Source organism: Miscanthus floridulus, unplaced genomic scaffold, assembly GCF_019320115.1.
Source record: "Miscanthus floridulus cultivar M001 unplaced genomic scaffold, ASM1932011v1 os_2539, whole genome shotgun sequence".
Classification (NCBI taxonomy): domain Eukaryota; kingdom Viridiplantae; phylum Streptophyta; class Magnoliopsida; order Poales; family Poaceae; genus Miscanthus; species Miscanthus floridulus.
Window position 1 is genome coordinate 815 of NW_027098361.1, and position 16,855 is coordinate 17,669.

General features: G+C 44.2%; 2 long non-coding RNA genes across 2 annotated transcripts; both read right to left on the minus strand.

The window, feature by feature from the left end:
• Positions 1 to 3,316: 3,316 nt before the first annotated feature.
• Positions 3,317 to 5,350, minus strand: LOC136535109 (uncharacterized). Its single transcript, XR_010778935.1, has 3 exons — positions 5,085 to 5,350; positions 4,504 to 4,554; positions 3,317 to 3,416 (listed from the first exon to the last, which is right to left on the minus strand). It is a non-coding gene; the product is annotated as an uncharacterized lncRNA (long non-coding RNA).
• A 117-nt stretch (positions 5,351 to 5,467) lies between these two features.
• Positions 5,468 to 8,037, minus strand: LOC136535110 (uncharacterized). Its single transcript, XR_010778936.1, has 5 exons — positions 7,499 to 8,037; positions 7,101 to 7,300; positions 6,484 to 6,541; positions 6,203 to 6,280; positions 5,468 to 5,569 (listed from the first exon to the last, which is right to left on the minus strand). It is a non-coding gene; the product is annotated as an uncharacterized lncRNA (long non-coding RNA).
• Positions 8,038 to 16,855: the final 8,818 nt, after the last annotated feature.

A 16,855-nucleotide genomic window follows, 5' to 3' on the forward strand; every position in this document is an offset into this window, starting at 1 on the left:
CGTTCTGCTGCGGGCTGTACGGCGCGGAGTAGTGGCGCTGAATGCCCTCGTCAGCGCAGTACGACGCGAATTCAGCCGCCGTGAATTCGCCGCCGTTGTCGGTGCGCAGCACGCGCAGCTTGCGGCCGCACTCCGCCTCCGCGCGTCTGATGGCGTCCGCAGCCTCTCCCTTGCTGCCGAGGACCATCACCCACATGTAGCGGGAGAGGTCGTCGACGAGCAGCAGGAAGTAGCGTCGTCCCCCGGTGTGGCCGGTGTCACCGGGCCACACAAGTCCCCGTGCACGAGCTCGAGCCTCTCCTTGGCTCGAAAGCTCGCCCTGGGGAAAGGGGAGTCGCCTCTGCTTCGTCAACACGCAGACGTCGCAGAGCTGCTCCACATGGTCGAGGCACGGCAGGCCTCGCACCATCTCCGTGGCACTGAGCCGCTTCAGGGCCTCAAAGTGAAGGTGCCCGAAACGCTCGTGCCACTGCCACGCCTCGTCGTCCCGACGAGCAGCGAGACAGAGGGGTTGTGCCACCTGCACGTTAAGGACGTAGAGTCGATTTGCGCTTCTGGATACCTTGGCAAGAAGGCGACGACGACGATCCCAAATCCTCATGACTCCGTCCTCAACCACCACGCGCGAACCGTTCTCATCCAGCTGTCCCAAGCTGATGATGGAGTTCCTCAACGCGGGGATGTAGTAGACTCCGGTGAGCAGCCTGTGCTCACCAGACACGGCGGTGAAGATGATGGAGCCGACGCCCTTGATCTCCACGCCGGAGGCATCCCCAAACTTGACGGAGCCTCGGACGCTAGAGTCAAGCTCGGTGAAGAACTCCCGTCGACCGGTCATGTGATGGGTGGCGCCGGTGTCGAGGCACCACCCGTCAGTCTTGTCGTTGCCGGAGCTGTCGCCGAGGAGGGCGTGTGCTTTTGGCTCGTCAAGGTGGAGGAGAGCCGCTGCGGCCGGTGCCGCTGGAGGTAGCTCGATGCTGGCATGTGCCATGAACAGAGCCGGCTCCTCCTCCGCCTGTGCGACGTGGGCCTGGCCGCGTCGTGGCTGTCGACAGTCCTTGGCCCAATGGCCAAGCTGGCCGCAGTTGCGGCAGGCGTCGTCTCGTGCCGGCTTGTGCCTGCCGGCGGCGCCGCCCTGGGCGCCTCCGCGGGCATCACTCTCGGCACGTCCTCGCGCCCCGGCCTGGGCGTCTCTGCGCGCCTTGCGTGGCTTGCCACGCTTGCGGCCGCCTGTCGCGGAAGAAGGCTCCCCCTTCCTCCGGTCACCTTGGCTGGCAAGCCACTGCTCCCGAGTGAGGAGCTTCCCGCCAGTGGTGATGGGCCCCGAGAGGGACTGTGGCTCATCGCTGTCGACGACCTTGAGGCGACCTATCGCATCCTCGATCGACATCGTGGAGAGATCCAGCAGAGACTCGATCGAGCGAGCCATCTGCTTGTACTTCTCGGGGACGCAGCGGAAGAGCTTTTCGACAGCTCTCTCCTCGCCGTAGTGTCGTCGCCGAACTGCACCATCTTCTGCAACAGAGTGTTGAGACGGAGAGCAAAGTCATCAACGTCCTCACCTGGCTTGAAGGCCAGGTTCTCCCACTCCTTGCGAAGTGCCTGCAGTGTGGACTTGCGGGCGCGGTCGCTGCCGATGCGTGCCGCAGCGATGGCGTCCCAAGCCTCCTTGGCAGTCCGCTTGCTGGTAAGCGAGAACTGCATCTCGGGCGGGACTGCAGCGATGAGAGCATCCAGCGCCCGTCGATCTAGGTCGTAGTCGACGTCGCCGTACCGGACTGCCTCCCACATGTGCCGCACCTGGAGCTTTACCCTCATCACCGCAGCCCACTCGACGTAGTTGGTCTTGGTGAGGGTAGGCCACCCACCGCCGGGACCGACGTCCCTGACAACAGCCTGGAGCCCGTGGTAACCACGGTACCGATCCGGGGAGAGAGAGCCACGCTGCCTGTGAAGGCCGCGCTCTCCATCGACCCGTCGGTACCGATCCGGGGAGAGAGCCACGCTGCCTGTGAAGGCCGCGCTCTCCATCGACCCGTCCGCCACCGTTGCCGTGCGCGCCTCCTCCAGGAGCGCCGCCGTGCGCGCCTCCTCCAGGAGCGCCACCGGCGCGTCCGCGCCTGTCTGGGCTGCCGCCGCGCTCGTGGGCGTGCGCGGCTGCCCCAGGAGCGCCACCGCCGTGCGCGCCTCCTCCAGGAGCGCCGCCAGCGCGTCCGCGCCTGTCTGGGCTGCCGCCACGCTCGTGGACGTGCGCGGCTGCCACTGCGCCGCCCGCGCTCGCGCTGCCTCCCTCTCTAGCAGCTCGAGGTCCGCGTCGGCGGTGTCGTCAGCGGAAATGGAGCTGCCGATGCTGCCGCGCAGAGCCTCGACCTCCGCCGCCGCCGCACGCGCTGCATTCGCCGCCGTCGCTGCTTCCGCCTCCGCTCTGGCTGCTGCCAGCTCCGCCGCTGCCAGCCTCGACGCCCTTGCCGCCGCCGCAGCGGTCTCTGCCGCCGCTCGCTCGCGTTCCTCTGCCGCGGCAAGTTCGGCCTCCTGCCGACGCCGCGTGCTCGAGGCGACCGAGCGCTGAGACTGCCCTGCGGACATGACGCGCTACCGGGGGGCTGCTGCGTGGGGAGAGGGCTGCTTCAGACGAGCTGGGAGAGGAGTGAACAGGAGCGGCCGGAGGAGCTGCTGCTGCCAACAGCTGGGGCTGTTGTGGGGCTGGGAGAGAAGATGAGCAAGAGATGCTCAGGCTACAGGATAATACGGCTCTGATACCAGTTGTTAGTCGCTGAATTCTCACTCTTGGTAGTAGGAGAATTCTTACTCTCATCGAGAGAGGATGACACTAGGAGTTGGGGCAATTTTCTTGTCTATTTCTCACACAAGCTCACACAAATGCCATACCAACCTGAGGGGTTGGGGTTACATATTTATAGGCTGCTAGCCAGCCAAGCATATGCCAAGATGCTAGTCTAAGATGCTAATATGCTGTCCTAGCTAAGATGCTGTCCTCTAGTCTAAGATGCTGTCCTCTAAGATGCTGTCCTCTAGTCTAAGATGCTGTCCTAAAAACAGAAAAACAGCCACAAGGACCATGACAGCACACCCCACAAAGACCAGCCACACATGAGACTTATCCATCACAAGGCGGGCAAGATCATGATCACGGATGGGGCCTAAGTTAGTTCAACAAGTGCTACTTCGGCAAGCAAATAGATAAAGAGCTGAAAAATATTTTGTCTTATGGGCTACAGACTTCAGAATTATATGGAAATCCAGAGCTGAAAACACGATGGATCTCGCAGAGGGGAGGAGCAGGGCTCTTAGCATACCTCAATCTTGATGAACATGCTACTGTTCCACAGCCGGATTGCGTTGGTTTTCAACTAAATCGGCAGCCTCCCTCCCAGATCGAGTGGTGGCAAGGCTGCCTGCGGGCAACAGCATTGGATTAAACAAGAAAAAATTAGAGAAATAGGACAGGAGATCAGGTCTCGCAAATGTTGACTAAAAATAAAATTAATAAAAACAGGTAATAAGATGCACAACTAAACTGAAAGTCAAAAGACAGAAAAAAGGTCCAGCTCCTCATCAATCCTCACTATACAACCTGTAGTAATCTGTGAACGATAAATATAAATAATAAGGTATATCTAAGTAAGCTAAACAATCTGCAGGCTCATTTCACGCAACAAGGAAAAAGTCAGAGACAGAAGTACCCAAGAAAGCAGAGCACAAATTTGAACTCATGCTAAATTTTTTGTTGAATGCAAAAGCAAATGAATCATGCTCATTTTAAATCTACAACACACGCATTTCTATCTTTCCCCTTATCACCTCTCGTTGACTGACTCCATCGCATTTCCCTCTCTCAGCCCGCCATCCCCCTCTATCTTCCCTATCATTCCCTCCCAACAAACTTTAGAACAATAATTAGAGTTTTGAAACAGAGATCCATAAACCAGTCAAAATTAAAATATATGTCCAAGGAAAAATGTCCAATGATATAATATACCATGACAATAATAAATAGAACATCAATGTATAGCCAAGTTAAGATGTCAATTTGTCAGCCTTAAGAAAGCAAAGCCTAGGTTAATCTTGCAACATTCTTAATCGCTCATATTGCATTAACATGAACTTGATCGATTCCCCATTGCCAAACTATGGTTTCTACTGCAACATTGAAGAGGGCCCTAACCTTTTGTGGCACTTGGATTGGCAAACTTGTCCAAGAATATAAAAGATGAACATTCATATGGCAAAAGAATAATATGATTATCCAATGTAGCATAATTAGTCACCCAAACAGATCAGGACCATATTGATATGGTTATCGCCAAGTTATTTTAAAACAGATCAGAGGGCTATACTGATATGGCTAATTATCTAGCAAAGCATAACTAGTGACACGAACAAAAGATATACAAGATGAAAATTCAAACATAATAAGTCACACCGACAAATCAGGAATGTTATAAAAATGACTATTGTTTTCAGAGAGTTTGCATCACTCACATAATTCTGCATCAAGTGTTGCCTTCATTCTCAAGGAATCTACATCAGTACCTGGAAAACAGACATGATAACATGCTGTGATCTCATAAGAATCCTGCCAGGCTTGATAAAGAAACACCAAACTAATTGCATACCAGCCCTGAGATTCACAATCTACAAGATAAGCCTGAAATTAGCCTAATCCAAATCCAAAAAACATATAAGAAGGATTGTGCGTGCCTCAATGAGGCACGGAAACGGGATCTTGCTAGGTCAAGGCTGCTGGTGAGGGGAAGCACCAACACAGCAGCTTAGGGAGGCAAAGAAATTACTGAACCTATTTTTGGACTGGAATAATCAATTTGCTTAACTCAGAAATCCTATGAGCATACAGTTGCTTCGCGAGGTGAAGTAGCTAGTTAAGTTGAAATTGCCTACAATATCTTCAAAGTGAATATGTAAGATAAATCCAATTTGGTCAAGAGCAGCCTCTGGGCCAGAATTGGAAGATGCGAATTAACTCGGTTAGTTTTAGTCACACAAATATCACTGATTGGTGGCTGCAATTTTAGTGGAAGGAAACAGAGGCAGAAGAAAACTACCTGCAGGGAAGAGTTGCATTCGGGTTCTTGCCATGACTATCAGGATCGGCTAGCGTGGGCGGGTTGACGTGGAGCGGGCCAGCATCTAACGATGCCTGGTAGAGCCCAAGCTTTGCCAACAACCCAGCACCTGCTGCCACATACTGCGTCCGGCGACAACCAGGCAAGGTGCCACTGTCATCTTCATTGAGGAGGATGCAAAGCAGGGCAGAGCCAGATAGTGGCGGAGCTCAACCAAAATTTAGCTGGGGCAGAACGTGAACACATAACTAATATTATAAAAAAAATCACATACGCACATCACATTCTCATTGATATCCCACACGAATGGATAATATACGACAAATTTAATTCTTAAAGAATGAAGATGGTACCTACTATTAAAAAAGCGGTCGTCCATAGCAAGCTAGCAGCACCTTCATATAATTCATTAGTTCAACATACACCAATTTGACTAAGATTCAACTACCCAAGAGCTAATAAACCTGTAATTTTAAACAACAAATCAATTACTGTATGATATTATGTGATAATACATCGACAATGTTTCAACTAGCTGTCGTCAAGCATATGAGCAGAAATACTTTTAGGGGCTGGTAGATAATTAATTATCTGCTAGTTTGAATTATCTGAGATAGCAGAAATACTTTTAGGGATTAATTATTTTAAGAACTTGAACAGCAACCAAGCAGAATCAGATATGATACAATGTGCATCCACCATGAAGTTTCCTGGTTCTGGGAAATTCTAATCATGAAATGCGTATCAAAGTGACAAGATACAGCGATGTACATATTTAAAGATGAGCATATGAGCAGTATACAAGTGGTCTTGCAGGAAGCAAAGTGGCATGCATAATAGGATACGGAAATTTTAGAATACATGAGCATATGACAAGAATGATCAGCTTTGGGATTCAAGAGCATATGAGCATCAGGTGCTCACACATGCAATTGCCAAAAGCATACCACAATGATTAACATTCAGAAACCATAAATCTGTAATATCAACAAGTGCATACATAGATCAAGATAGATAAATCATAAAATCAATGCCAAATTTATGACTGGTGGAAACAGTGATAAGTCCAAAAAAGTGTAGAGCATTCTCCAGCATACCTTTTTCGTGCTAGCGGCACTCCACTGTTGCTGATGGAGTGCAGAAGAAGCAGACGTCTCCTACTGGTGGAAGGCTAACTAAAATGATAAAAAACAGAAATAACTAGTGTTAATGATTTGGAAGCTACAACGGCCATAAATTAAATGTGTAAAATTGGAAAATTAGCAAGGCTGAAAAAGAAGCTAATTTCCAATGGAAAACAAAGGCAAAATTTATACTCATGTAAATCTTCAAGCATAATTAGCCACACAAACAAATCAGTAATAGTAGAAGAGACTACCTATGTGAGTAATCATGGGGAGTAGATGGAGGATGCTTTGATGGCGAGCACCTGGGATCTGCACAAAAAACCAATAGAGAGAAAAGAGGATAAATAACTTCTCATGGCCTCCAGACACTGACAGGAAATTTTAAGAAAAAAATCATCACACGAAGAATAATATATATTGCAATATAGCTTCCCATCTGAGATTACATCCAGACAAACATTATTTATAAGCTGAGACTTCACGTGAAAGCAAATTATCATATAAAATTTTCATGATATGACATTTGAATATATATGCAGATAAAAGGATGAAATGTCTAGTTGATAAAGAGTTTGTAAACATTATGATCATGAATCCCAGGAAATATGTCACAAAATGGGATGAAACTATCAAACTAAGAGTCAAAATACCAACACAAATCAAGCCTGCATCTCCAAAAATAAATCTCATAAATAAATAATTTGAATGGGAATTTTTTCGAGCACCTAGCATGCAACCAAAATTGCTGCACCTCGTCAAGCAGGAACACAGCAGTCGTTCCAAGGTCTACAATCTAGAAAATTAAGCTTGGGAATGAACTAATACATCACAAAATCAAAATAGTAGGACGGGTTTATCTCTATTATACCTGGACTACACATTTCATTAATGCATTCTCCTGCTTATGCTAGTGCTCTGCCTTGGACACCAGAACTCCCAATGCAACGCCCTGCCACTTCAGACTCCTAGAGGCAGCGGATCCCAATTAGATCGAAATCATCTGTTTTCAAATCCCGTGCCCTACTCTAGATGTGGCGTCTGCAATGAATTCCCCTTCTTTCGACAAACCTGCATCCAACGCAAATGCAAACAGGTTCAGGTCGTTCAAAAGATGCCAATGGCAACGAGACGAATAGCCATGGGCAGGCAGACATTTGATTGAGCAAGGGATGCAGGGACGTACCCAGGGTATAAATAAATATTAAAATCTGTTGGATCTGGACAGAGGTAGGAAGGGATCGAGCTAGGGAGGAGGAAAGGGCGCACCTTGTCGATCTGCTCGCTCCTCATCCCGCTCGAAGGTCGCAAGGGGGCGTGGTGGCTCGGCCTCCTGCCTGCTGCCGACGGGATCTGAGGGGGCTCGGCCTCCTGCCTGTAGCCGGGCCGGCCACCTTGCTTGCTGCCGACCGGATCTACGCCGCCTACTCAGTTCGTCGCTCGAGGCCACAACAGCGCGTCGTGGATGAGGTGCCACCGGCGCTCCTTAACGTCGAGAGCAAGGTGGCCTTCCCGATCTCCGACGATGGGAGAACGTCGTTGCCTCCACGAGCTCGCCGGCGCTGCCGCTCGCTCGACCGCCTGGAGCCTGCTCGTTGACCGTGGCTATCCTCAGAGGAGACGGCGGCGCAGAAGGTGAGCTCGTGGCGGAGGGGGCGGCGAGCTGTGCTCGTGCGGCGGAGGGAGCGGCGAGCTCGGAGGAACCGGCGTCTCCTCCCCACGATCTCGAAATTATAGAACGAAAAAAAACTCGATAGGATAAAGAGGGGTCCGGGTTGGCTCGGGTCCAGGATCAAAACGGAACCAAAATTCCTGACGTGGTTCTCACGAAAATAGAGCACTTATTCGTAGAGTCGGGTGGAAGCTGTCTGGCCGCCACGATTCAAACATTTGCAAAAAAAAAAATTCCGAAAAAAACATTTACAGCAAAAAAAAAAAAACACTCCCAACTGTAATATAGCACCTCTTGGGCAACGCCTTTAGAAATAGAAAGGTGCATTGGTAACTCATCGGATATCCAGCATATGAGAGTGCCGTCAATTTAGCATTTCGTAAACTTAATTGCTCATCAAGCCCACTTTGCCCATTATAGCGTGACGTAAAAAAATGACTTATGAGAAAAAAAAAATACAAAAATTCCTTTATACCTCTCCTTAATTGAGCTTAAAAACTTCTTACAGGTTAATTCTCTGTCATCCTTGTTAACAGAAGATTCTCTCCTTTATAGCTTCTCAGATGGAATGCCTTGTGACCTAACTATTCTATTCTCCCACTTTTCTAGATCTAACTATTTTTGAAGAATAAGGAAGAGGAATAGAATCTCATTCATGAACAAAAAAAAACTCGATAGGATAAAGAGGAGGTGGGAGCGGTGGGGGGGGGGGGGACCGGGTTGGCTCGGGTCTGGGATTTGAGCTCGGGTATACCCAAAGTAATACATAGAAGATCTATAATATATATATATATATATATTATTTATTTATTTTAAGGATTAGGCAGCTTTTCCGTCGCTTCTTGTTGGCATGTTGAGGTGGGACTAAAACCAGTAACGATCCACACAGAACCAAAATTATTGATGTCGTTCTCACAAAAATAGAGCACTTATTTGTAGAGGTTGATGGACGCTGCCTCGCCACCACGATTCAAACATTTGCAGCAAATAATTACCTAAAAAACATTTGCAGCAAAAAAACACCCCCAACTGTCATATAGCACCTCTTAGGCGACGTCTTTAGAAAGAGAAAGGTGCATTGGTAACTCATCGGACATCCAGCACATGAGAGTGCCTTTGATTTAGCATCACTGTAATACGTAAACTTAATTGCTCACCAAGCCCACTTTGCCCATTATAGCGTGACGAAAAAAATGACTTATGAGAAGAAAAAAATACAAAAATTCCTTTATACCTCTCCTTAATTGAGCTTAAAAACTCCTTACAGGTTAATTCTTTGTCATCCTTGTTAATAGAAGATTCTCTCCCTTATAGCTTCTCAGATGGAATGCCTTGTGACCTAACTATTCGATTCTTCCACTTTTCTAGGCCTAACTATTTTTGAAGAATAAGGAAGACGAATAGAATCTCATTCATGAACAGAAAAAAAAACTCGATAGGATAAAGAGTAGGTGGGAGCGGTGTGTGCGTGGGGGGGGACCGGGTTGGCTCGGGTCCGGGATTTGAGCTCGGGTATACCCAAGGTAATACATAGAAGATCTATATATATAATATATATATATATATATTATTTATTTTAAGGATTATGTAGCTTTTCTGTCGCTTCTTGTTGGCATGTCGAGGTGGGACTAAAAACAGTAAGGATCAACAAAGAACCAAAATTCCTGATGTCGTTCTCACAAAAATAGAGCACTTATTTGTAGAGGCTCATTGAAGCTGCCTCACCACCAAGATTCAAACATTTGCCGAAAAAATTCCCTAAAAAACATTTGCAGCAAGAAACACCCCCAACTGTCATATAACACATCTTGGGCAACGCCTTTAGAAAGGGAAAGGTGCATTGGTAACTCATCGGACATCCAGCACATGAGAGTGCCTTTCAGTTAACATCACTGTAATATGTAAACTTAATTGCTCACCAAGCCCACTTTGCCCATTATAGCGTGATGTAAAAAAATGACTTATGAGAAGAAGAAAAATACAAAAAAATCCTTTATAGCTCTCCTTAATTGTGCTTAAAAACTCAGGTTAATTCTTTGTCATCCTTGTTAACAGAAGATTCTCTTCCTTATAGCTTCTCAGATGGAATGCCTTGTGACCTAACTATTCGATTCTCCCACTTTTCGAGGCCTAACTATTTTTGAAGAATAAGGAAGACGAATAGAATCTCATTCATGAACGAAAAAACTCGATAGGATAAAGAGGAGGTGGGAGCGGGGAGGGGCGGGTTAGCTCGGGTCCACGATTTGAGCTCGGGTATATCCAAGGTAATACATAGAAGATCTATATAATATATATATATATATATATATATATATATATATATATATATATAAAATTTATTTTAAGGATTAGACAACTTTTCCGTCGCTTCTTGTAGGCATGTCGAGGTGGGACTAAAAACAGTAAGGATCAACACAGAACCAAAATTCCTTATGTCGTTCTCACAAAAATAGAGCACTTATTTGTAGAGGCTGAATGAAGCTGCCTCACCACCACGATTCAAACATTTGCTGGAAAAAAATTCCCTAAAAAACATTTGTAGCAAAAAAAACACATATAACACATCTTGGGCGACGCCTTTAGAAAGGGAAAGGTGCATTGGCAACTCATCGGACATCCAGCACATGAGAGTGCCTTCGATTTAGCATCACTATAGTACGTAAACTTAATTGCTCACCAAACCCACTTTGCCCATTATAGCATGATGTAAAAAAATGACTTATGAGAAGAAAAAAATACAAAAATTCCTTTATACCTCTCCTTAATTGATCTTAAAAACTCCTTACAGGTTAATTCTTTGTCATCTATGTTAACAGAAGATTCTCTCCCTTATAGCTTCTCAAGTGGAATGCCTTGTGACCTAACTATTCCATTCTCCCACTTTTCTAGGCCTAACTATTTTTGAAGAATAAGGAAGAGGAATAGAATCTCATTCATGAACAAAAAAAACTCGATAGGATAAAGAGGAGGTGGGAGCGGTGTGTGGGGGGGACCGGGTTGGCTCAGGTCCAGGATTTGAGCTCGGGCATACCCAAGGTAATACATAGAAGATCTATTTATATAATATATATACACATATATTATATTTATTTTAAGGATTAAGTAGCTTTCTCGTCGCTTCTTATTGGCATGTCGAGGTGGGACTAAAACCAGTAAGGATCAAAACGGAACCAAAATTCCTGATATCGTTCTCACCAAAATAGAGCACTTATTTGTAGAGGCTAATGGAAGCTGCCTAACCACCACGATTCAAACATTTGCAGCAAAAAATTCCCTAAAAACATTTGCAGCAAAAAACCACCCCCAAACTGTCATATAGCACCTCTTGGGCGACGCCGTTAAAAAGGGAAAGGTGCATTGGTAACTAATCGGACATCCAGTACATGAGAGTGCCTTTGATTTAGCTTCACTATAAAACGTAAACTTAATTGCTCACCAAGCCCTGTTTGCCCATTATAGCGTGACGTAAAAAATGACTTATGAGAAGAAAAAATACAAAAATTCCTTTATACCTCTCCTTCATTGATCTTAAAAACTCCTTATAGGTTAATTCTTTGTCATCCATGTTAACAGAAGATTCTCTCCCTTATAGCTTCTTAGATGGAATGCCTTGTGACCTAACTATTCAATTCTCACACTTTTCTAGGCCTAACTATTTTTGAAGAATAAGGAAGAGGATTAGAATCTCATTCATGAACGAAAAAAAACTCGATAGGATAAAGAGGAGGTGGGAGCGGTGTGTTTGGGGGGGGATCGGGTTGGCTGGGGTCTAGGATTTGAACTCGGGTATACCCAAGGTAATACATAGAAGATATATATATATATATATATATTATTTATTTTAGGGATTAGGCAGCTTTCCCATCGCTTCTTGTTGGCATGTCGAGGTGGGACTAAAACCAGTAAGGATCAAAACAGAACCAAAATTCCTGATGCCGTTCTCACAAAAATAGAGCACTTATTTGTAGAGGCTGATGGAAGCTGCCTCATCACCATGATTCAAACATTTGCAACAAAAAATTCCCTAAAAACATTTGCAGCCAAAAAACTCCCCCAACTGTCATATAGCACCTCTTGGGCGACGCCGTTAGAAAGAGAAAGGTGCATTGGTAACTCATTGGACATCCATCACATGAGAGTGCCTTCGATTTAGCATTACAGTATACGTAAACTTAATTGCTCACCAAGACCACTTTGCCCATTATATTGTGATGTAAAAATGACTTATGAGAAGAAAAAAATACAAAAAATCCTTTATACCTCTCCTTAATTGAGCTTAAAAACTCCTTACAAGTTAATTCTTTGTCATCCTTGTTAACAGAAGATTCTCTCCCTTATAGCTTCTCAGATGGAATGCCTTGTGACCTAACTATTCCATTCTCACACTTTTCTGGGCCTAACTATTTTTGAAGATTAAGGAAGAGGAATAGAATCTCATTCATGAATGAAAAAAAACTCGATAGGATAAAGAGGAGGTGGGAGCGGTGTGGGGGGGGGGACCAGGTTAGCTCGGGTCCGGGATTTGAGCTCAGGTATACCCAAGGTAATACATAGAATATCTATAATATATATATATATTATTTATTTTAAGGATTAGGCAGCTGTTGCTTCTTATTGGCATGTCGAGGTGGGACTAAACCTGTAAGGATCAAAACGGAACCAAAATTCCTGATGTCATTCACACAAAAATAGAGCACTTATTTGTAGAGGTTAATGGAAGCTGCCTCACCATCACGATTCAAACATTTGCAGCAAAAAAGTCCCTAAAAAAACATTTGCCGCAAAAAACACCCCCAACTGTCATATAACGCCTCTTGGGCGACACCTTTAGAAAGGGAAGGGTGGTGCGTTGGTAAAGCACATGAGAGTGCCTTCAATTTAGCATCAGTGCAGTACGTAAACTTAATTGCTCACCAAGCCCACTTTGCCCATTATAGCGTGACGTAAAATATGACTTATGAGAAGAAAAAAAATACAAAAATTCCTTTATACCTCTCCTTAATTGAGCTTAAAAACTCCTTATAGGTTAATTCTTTGTAATCCTTGTTAATAGAAGATTCTCTCCCTTATAGCATCTCAGATGGAATGCCTTGTGACCTAACTATTCCATTCTCCCACTTTTCTAGGCCTAACTATTTTTGAAGAATAAGGAAGAGGAATAGAATCTCATTCATGAATGAAAAAAACTCAATAGGATAAAGAGTTGGTGGGAGTGGTGTGTGTGTTGGGGGAGGGCACCGTGTTGGCTTGGGTCCGGGATTTGAGCTCGAGTATACCCAAGGTAATACATAGAAGGTCTATATAATATATATATATATATATATATATATATATATAATTTATTTTAAGGATTAGGCAGCTTTCCTGTCGCTTCTTATTGGCATGTCGAGGTGGGACTAAAACCAGTAAGGATTAAAATGGAACCAAAATTCCTGATGTCGTTCTCACAACACTAGAACACTTATTTGTAGAGGCTGATGGAAGCTGCCTCGCCACCCCAATTTAAACATTTGCAGCAAAAAATTCCCTAAAAAATTTGCAGCAAAAAAACACCCTCCAACTGCCATATAGCACCTCTTGGGCGATGCCTTTAGAAAGGGAAAGGTGCATTGGTAACTCATCTGACATCCAGCACATGAGTGTGCCTTCAATTTAGCATCACTGTAATACTTAAACTTAATTGCTCACCAAACCCACTTTGCCAATTATAGCGTGATGTAGAAAAATGACTTATGAGAAGAAAAAAATACAAAAAATCCTTTATACCTCTCCTTAATTGAGCTTAAAAACTGCTTATAGGTTAATTCTTTGTCATCCTTGTTAACAGAAGATTTTCACCCTTATAGCTTCTCAGATGGAATGCCTTGTGACCTAACTATTCCATTCTCCCACTTTTCTAGGCCTAACTATTTTTGAAGAATAAGGAAGAGGAATAGAATCTCATTCATGAACGAAAAAAACTCAATAGGATAAAGAGGAGGTGGGAGCGGTGTGTGCGTGTGGGGGGGGGACCGGGTTGGCTCGGGTCCGGGATTTGAGCTCGGGTATACCAAAGGTAATACATAGAATATCTATATATAATATATATATATATATTATATTTATTTTAAGGATTGGGTAGCTTTCCCGTCGCTTCTTATTGGCATGTCGAGGTGGGACTAAAACCAGTAAGGATCAAAACGGAACCAAAATTCCTGATGTCGTTCTCACAAAAATAGAGCACTTATTTGTAGAGGCTGATGGAAGCTGCTGGCCACCACGATTCAAACATTTGCAACAAAAAATTCCCTAAAAACATTTGCAGCAAAAAACACCCCCCAACTGTCATATAGCACCTCTTGGGCGACGCCTTTAGAGAGGGAAAGGTGTATTGGTAACTCATCGAACATCTAGCACATGAGAGTGCCTTCATTTTAGCATCACTGTAATACATAAACTTAATTGCTCACCAAGCCCACTTTGCCCATTATAGCATGACGTAAAAAATGACTTATGAGAAGAAAAAAATACAAAAATTCCTTTATACCTCTCCTTAATTGAGCTTAAAAACTCCTTACAGGTTAATTTTTTGTCATCCTTGTTAACAGAAGATTCTCTCCCTCATAGCTTCTCAGATGGAATGCCTTGTGATGTAACTATTCCATTCTCCCACTTTTCTAGGCCTAACTATTTTTGAAGATCAAGGAAGAGGAATAGAATCTCATTCATGAATGAAAAAAACTCGATAGGATAAAGAGGAGGTGGGAGCGGTGTGGGGGGGGGACCGGGTTGGCTCGGGTCCGGGATTTGAGCTCGGGTATACCCAAGGTAATACATAGAAGATCTATCTATATATATATATTATTTTAAGGATTAGGCAACTTTCTCGTCGCTTCTTATTGGCATATCGAGGTGGGACTAAAACCAGTAAGGATCAAAACGGAACCAAAATTCCTGATGTCATTCTCACAAAAATAGACCACTTATTTGTAGAGGCTGATGGAAGCTGCCTCACCACCACGATTCAAACATTTGCGGCAAAAATTCCCTAAAAATATTTGCAGCAAAAAAACACCCCCAACTGTCATATAGCACCTCTTGGGCGACACCTTTAGAAAAGGGAAGGGTGCGTTGGTAAAGCACATGAGAGTGCCTTCAATTTAGCATCACTATAGTACGTAAACTTAATTGCTCACCAAACCCACTTTGCCCATTATAGCGTGATGTAAAAAAATGACTTATGAGAAGAAAAAAAAATACAAAAATTCCTTTATACCTCTCCTTAATTGATCTTAAAAACTCCTTACAGGTTAATTCTTTGTCATCTATGTTAACAGAAGATTCTCTCCCTTGTAGCTTCTCAAGTGGAATGCCTTGTGACCTAGCTATTCCATTCTCCCACTTTTCTAGGCCTAACTATTTTTGAAGAATAAGGAAGAGGAATAGAATCTCATTCATGAACAAAAAAAAACTCGATAGGATAAAGAGGAGGTGGGAGCGGTGTGGGGGGGGGGGGACCGGGTTGGCTCAGGTCCGGGATTTGAGCTCGGGCATACCCAAGGTAATACATAGAAGATCTATATATATAATATATATACACATATATTATATTTATTTTAAGGATTAAGTAGCTTTCTCGTCGCTTCTTATTGGCATGTCGAGGTGGGACTAAAACCAGTAAGGATCAAAACGGAACCAAAATTCCTGATGTCGTTCTCACCAAAATAGAGCACTTATTTGTAGAGGCTGATGGAAGCTGCCTAACCACCACGATTCAAACATTTGCAGCAAAAAATTCCCTAAAAACATTTGCAGCAAAAAAACACCCCCAAACTGTCATATAGCACCTCTTGGGCGACGCCGTTAAAAAGGGAAAGGTGCATTGGTAACTAATCGGACATCCAGTACATGAGAGTGCCTTTGATTTAGCTTCACTGTAAAACGTAAACTTAATTGCTCACCAAGCCCTGTTTGCCCATTATAGCGTGACGTAAAAAATGACTTATGAGAAGAAAAAATACAAAAATTCCTTTATACCTCTCCTTCATTGATCTTAAAAACTCCTTACAGGTTAATTCTTTGTCATCCATGTTAACAGAAGATTCTCTCCCTTATAGCTTCTCAGATGGAATGCCTTGTGACCTAACTATTCCATTCTCACACTTTTCTAGGCCTAACTATTTTTGAAGAATAAGGAAGAGGAATAGAATCTCATTCATGAATGAAAAAAACTCGATAGGATAAAGAGGAGGTGGGAGCGGTGTGTTTGGGGGGGGGACCGGGTTGGCTGGGGTCTAGGATTTGAACTCGGGTATACCCAAGGTAATACATAGAAGATATATATATATATATATATATATATATATATATATATATATATATATATATATATATATATATATTTATTTTAGGGATTAGGCAGCTTTCCCATCGCTTCTTGTTGGCATGTTGAGGTGGGACTAAAACCAGTAAGGATCAAAACAGAACCAAAATTCCTGATGTCGTTCTCACAAAAATAGAGCACTTATTTGTAGAGGCTGATGGAAGCTGCCTCATCACCATGATTCAAACATTTGCAACAAAAAATTCCCTAAAAACATTTGTAGCCAAAAAACTCCCCCAACTGTCATATAGCACCTCTTGGGCGACGCCGTTAGAAAGAGAAAGGTGCATTGGTAACTCATCGGACATCCATCACATGAGAGTGCCTTCGATTTAGCATCACTGTAATACGTAAATTTAATTGCTCACCAAGACCACTTTGCCCATTATATTATGATGTAAAAATGACTTGTGAGAAGAAAAAAATACAAAAAATCCTTTATACCTCTCCTTAATTGAGCTTAAAAACTCCTTACAAGTTAATTCTTTGTCATCCATTGTTAACAGAAGATTCTCTCCCTTATAGCTTCTCAGATGGAATGCCTTGTGACCTAACTATTCCATTCTCCCACTTTTCTAGGCCTAACTAT